Source organism: Sinohyriopsis cumingii, chromosome 2 (genome assembly GCF_028554795.1).
Source record: "Sinohyriopsis cumingii isolate HCF-2022 chromosome 2, ASM2855479v2, whole genome shotgun sequence".
Classification (NCBI taxonomy): domain Eukaryota; kingdom Metazoa; phylum Mollusca; class Bivalvia; order Unionida; family Unionidae; genus Sinohyriopsis; species Sinohyriopsis cumingii.
Window position 1 is genome coordinate 44,930,842 of NC_142962.1, and position 6,000 is coordinate 44,936,841.

Genomic DNA, 6,000 nt, shown 5'->3' on the forward strand with positions numbered 1-6,000 from the left:
GTTCTGTCGGGATTATTGGTTTTGGACCGTCAGTATAGATTCTGATGTAGTCACTGTATGACACGTTAATATCTGTTAAGATTCTTTATCTTATTTTTAGCGGCTGTTCATGTTTGGTTCCAGATTTTATCGCTTGTAAGTTGACTTTGGGTGTTTTACATGTCCATGGTATTGGATCAGGAAATTTAATTTGGTCTGCTTGTAGGCTTTGTAAGTCTAGAGCATTGCTTAATTCGTGGATCTTCTTTCCTCTTAATGGATTCGGTAATAATTTTGCGGCTGAATGCAGTGATGCATCTTCTGATAATTGACTTGGTGGGGTGAGAATCTTCATGTATCGAGATTCTTTCCGCATATATACGTGTTATCTCTTCTCTTCTAAGTGTTAGTAGTGGTTCTATGCAAGTATCTGAAGTTCTTCTTTAAGTGTATTTTTATACGTTTCTGTACATACACGTAATGTCTTGCAATGAATAATATCCAATATTGTTAGTAAGTCTGGCTTAGCTGACGCATAAACTAGACACCAATAATCCAACTTAGACCTTATCAGTGATCTATATATTGTCATAAGCGTATCGTGGTCGGTTCCCCCGTTAAATCCTTTAATATTTCGGAGAAGGTTTAAATTTTGATTGCATGTGGCCATTGATACCGTAGTGGCTTAATTTCGCAATTAGGAAGATGGTCCACTACAGATCAAAGGCTTTCTATAGGTCGAGAAAGATTGCAATGAGGTTGAAGTCGCATGTTCCCTTAGCGTTAAATGATAATTTGATGCATGATTCTAGCCTACATAATTGATGTTGGGTGGATGTTTTACTGCGAAAGCCGCTTTGATATTTGGAAATCAGGTCATCACTCTAAGGGTGATATTTAAGCCTGTTATTGATCGTTTATATCACTTTAAATATGTTTTCTGTGAGGGATGTTGGCCTGTTTGAAGTTATTTCTGTTGGATCTTTGCTCTTTGTTTTAGAACTGGGATTACGATGGCTTGTTTCCATTTCTGGTGGATTGTTCCGGTTCTCTATTTCCAAAGAGACCACACTGTACGAAGAGTATTCCATACCTTCTAATAGTCTAGAATAACTTCCCGCTAACTGTTGATTTTTGTCGTATTATCAAATTATGCATACAAGCTGACATTCACCGTCTCCTTTAGTTGACATTTAAACTGAAGTTCCACTCGAAGTTGGCCGGAAGTTATATGGTGGAAATATTTCTTGTCGCAGCCGTGGTCAGGCATTAAATCAAAATCCCATAAAGCGTAACCTCCTTCATAATCGTCGTACGAAATAATGTGGCTGCGGTTGGTCCCTGACTATCCGGTGGCTTCGTACAGGGACAAGTACGACGTCAAGTAATTCTTTTCCTCAAAGTTAGGTTCGAAAGGTCTGGTACCCAAAGTCTTGCCATCTCGACTGACATCGATCTTGGATACATCAAAGTGCTGAACTTGAAAAGATTTTCATCATTGACGGCGGAATTCTCGATGATACCAATGATTAGCAGTAATTCTACTCAAAGTGTGACTGATCTCGTTTCCCACTTTATGTAATACGTCTAGGCGACTTACGTAGAGTCGGGATTCTTGGATGAGAATTTTATAAGTGGCATCAGCTGAGCCTTCAAACAGAAAGCAGCACATCTTTGATTCAATCTTAGGCAAACATCCACTACGTTCAGCAAATACTTGTCTTGCAACCACATGTCCAAATGAAAGGGATCCATCAGTTCTAAACTACGGCGTTGTTAAATTTTGCTTTGATGGTATCTTAACCCTACATAATTGGCATCTAGGCTGTTGAACTTTCCCGGCGTGCCAGGTTTCCACTGAACTGAACATGGAATGCGTGAAGTTGTTGACGGGGGCTACTGACTCATCGGCCTCTAGATCGGTACCGTCCGCGTCGGACACATTGACTCTCTTGTACAAGTAACAACTATTCAGATCGATGTAATCTTCAGGCTGCCATTTGATTTCAAATTTAATGGGGGCTGATCCCAAGTCTTTTACAGAGGAGACACGATGAAATCCTACCCATTGGGATTTATGCATCGTCATCATGGTGGATGGCATGGCTAACATATCCAGTTCCATCTTGGAACATTCACAAGATTCTCGGTGCACCATATTTCCTCTCTGTTCTTTAATAATAAAGAAACGTTTAACTAATCTGACGGTCTTTCGTTTCGTCATCTTTCTGGCAACATGTTTATGAACTCCTCTGAAGGGATGTCTTCGTCGTCTCTTTCTGCCTTGTCCTTCCAGTGACGTGAGGGAAGAAGGAATGCCTGGCCCGGAAGCGATTAGCGCATTTATAGGAATTTCTCGTTGGCCCAAAATGTCTTCTCCAGTTTGGAGCAACACATTTTTTGGCTGTTCTGAAGAATGTTTCTTTGGGATTTTGTTTGTAGATGATGACATTTTGGAGAAATTCTTTTCCTTGCGTCAAAGCGGCATCTTTCAAGTCGTTCAGTCCTCGTGTAACCATCAGATTCAAAACAGGTGCCACCGAACTAAACGCAGATCTCAACATATGTCCTAAAACATGACCTCGCTGTCTAGCAACTCCTCGGTACACTGGATACATGACTTACAAGTCGCTAGAGAATCTTTTTCGAAAATGGAGTTTCACCGTTACTTTTCCTTTTATCCTTTCATACCAATGTTGACAGTGTCGAAATACGACTTATTGACGGGCAAATAGTGAGGATCTACAAATATGCGGTGAACGTGATAGGTGTTTCCATCTTCCTGGTCATTCATTGTGGCAGAATCCACTTTGAACGGAATGACTCTCAGTAACGAGGCGGCTATGAAACCCTCAAGTTGTACTCCATCAGATCGGAGTACACAAAGGTCAAATTTTGTCCTTCGTTTAGTTCTACAGCGTAACGAAAATACTTGTAAAATTCCGTATTGATGTTGATCTTCGGGATGAAATTCAGAGTTATGTTTGTGTCTCCACCCAAAATGTCAAACAAACTACGATTAAAACTGATCGGCTTAAATTTCATCAGCAGGCGAATAACAACTGTATGGTACTCAATGGTGTCACTTCGTTTGCCTGAAAGCAATCGTGTCCACCAAATGGTAATATTTTAATAATAGCTTACCGAAATTTTCACAGTATAGATGGCGAATAATGGATTGCTTGCTGAATTTTTTATACCTGGAAACCCGATCACATTCATGAGTTGTTGCACCTGTTCGTTCAGAAATTCGACGTCGAAAGTGTTTGGATTTCAGTCATGTTTTTTTATTTGTGTGGGATGAATTATTTCGACTAAAGCCAATTCCCAATGCGCTTCCTGATCCAGTTGGATGGCCTTATGTAATTTGGCCAAGTAACATCACAAGGTATTGTAAGGAAACACATCCATGAAACTGTCGCTGGGTAAAGCTAAGTAAAATTGGTCATTCATAATTCCAGAGTTCTGCTTTCCGGAGGGGTCATTCGAGGTCAGTGGAGTGTCTAAAAGAAGGTTGTTGTTGTTGTGGTGGTGGTGGTGACTGTTGGGAGGGTGACGACTGATGCTGGCCGCAAGGCTCCCATTGTTACAGGAATATTTCAGGGAAGGACTGGGTTGAAGGTAAAAGATGCAACTTCACAATAAAACGGTCAACAATTGGTTGTCACCTTGTTGCAAACTCATATTGGCGATGGCACATCGATGACACAATACACCAAAAAGATCTGGCAGAAAATGACGATTTGCGTTTTACGTACACGTTCTCCATACCAAGCCCACAAGTGTTGCTTTTGTAGATCTTGTAGAGAAGAACTCGGTGAAGGAGCGGTCACTGATGTTGTTGAGGCTGTGTTGAATGACATGATGGACACTTCTTTCTATAGTCGCTGACTTGCGAAGAGTCGATTCACGAATTCAAACTTATGGGGTTCTTAGAATGAGAATGATTTCGATGTCGTAAATCTAGTCTTCGGTTTTGGTCGCTCGTTCTAACTCGGGCAAGTAGATTGTTCCTTTTAACATTTTCCAGTTCATGTCTTCCAATTTATAGACGGCAGAATGACGACCATACATTCGTCCAGTGACACGAAAGAATTCGGTGGTCCAGTTGGGTAAGTAACCTTTGTTGAAAGCTCATTTGGTTGTACCAGTGGGCATATGATCTCTCGATGTTATAAATGCCACCCCTCTTAGGAGAAAGCAGTTGTCGGGGACTACCAAACAGGCGCTCAAAGACGATCACTTTGTTGTCGGAAGTCACTTCTTCGGGGGCTCATCCGATGCTCCGATGGTAAGATTGGTTGTAGGCTTTGACCAGGTTCAGTAAGACGTCAATGTACTTGAGAGTGCGTTGATGCGTAAAATATTTCCACATGCGTTCTTTCAAGGTACGTTGTAAACGTTCCACGATGCTGTTTTCGGCATTGTTGACGGTGAAAATATGAATGTCTCGTTTAATCAATTCTTTTTGGAAAGCTTGGTTCAGAAAGTCGGTACCTTTGTCAGTTTGACATCGAAGAGGGTGACGACCGCTTTGTTTCAACACCAGTTTTAGGGCTCGCACTAAGTTCTTAATCTGAAAGTCAAAGTATCACCCAGCAAATTTAGACACAAAGCAAATATTTGTAGCCACTATTGTTGGTGGCCAAAGGCGAAACATAGGCTAAATTGGCTTGCCATGGACGATCGATGCCCTCCACTCGGGTGCGATTTCTGGCAAATGTTCGTGGAATGGGTTTGTGTAAAGTGTACGTTGCTTGTTCTTGTAACCTTCGTTTTTCTGACACTATTCAGTCGGGTTTTAGCAGCACAATACGATTTCTGAACTCCTCCGTAACTACAGGATGGGCTGGATCGTAGTAAATGTTGGCTAACAAATTCTCCTTTAGGACTCTTTTTTTCTATAAGTCGCCCACTGTTCATTGATGCCACTCTGGCTAGGGTGAGGTAGTTTGGAAACGGCTTGGCGTGTCTTACGTTCCACGGGAGTAGAAGTCGAAGGCAGTGGTGGTGGCAATGTGATGGATTTTTTCTTGCAGTCTTTTTTCACTTCTGGTTTCCCTTCTTTCTTTTTCACTCTTGTCGAAGGTTGAGTGGACATCATCTTTTTAACCCAAGCTTTGATGTCGTCTCGTTGAGGTGTGGGGGAAGGGGTCAACAAGGACGCTGCAATCTTACTAAGGATGGGAGCCGCTGACGGTATTTGAAAGACTTCTCGTGCGTCTTCTTCTTCTGGAACTAGTGTGGCTGAAATGATCTTGGTCACTGGGGTGGTGGTGGTGGTGGTGAATGACTCTTCATCAGGTCCATTCAATCTTTCAGAGTCGGTTGAGCTATTTCGTCAAAAGCTTTCTGGTGAAAGAGTCGAAGACGTTGTAACAATTGGCCGTACAGTAGCGATTTCTCCGTTTATGACCAATTGCTGAGATCCATCGACGATTGAAATTCGTGTTGTAACTGGTCCATCTAAGTCAGATGAGGATTGGGAGGTAAATGCGGGTTGCGTTGTTCGATCCATTGTTTGTAAGGAAATAACGATAGCTTTCGTCCTTCCATGAGATTAAAAAATACATGTATGAGATCTTTTGACCCCAGAGGTATATTTTATCTTCTTGGTCCTTTTTAGAATGGAACCATGGGTAAAACATATTTCAGGAGTACTCCGAGCATTGCTCCCGCTATTTCTTTTACCAAGGATCGTATCAGGGGTAAAAATCATCCGCATTGCACCAACATCTGTTTCTTTTGACGGATGGCGGATTTTCTGTAGGACCATTTGGCGAAGAACGTGTCGATGTTTGGATGAAGCGTTCTTTCTAGTGTTTAGACAAAGTTATCGTTCCTTTCAAGACATTCAGAAAAGATTCGCACACGGTATCGATAATGTCTTTCGAAACTGTTTGAATGAATTGTTTTCGCATCGGTAGAGGGGCTTTGGATAGAATTGACAACACGTCCGAATGTTAAGCTAAACGAGAAGGGAGTCCTCTCCTTTTCTTTCCTTTTTTGTCAAGAGAGTGG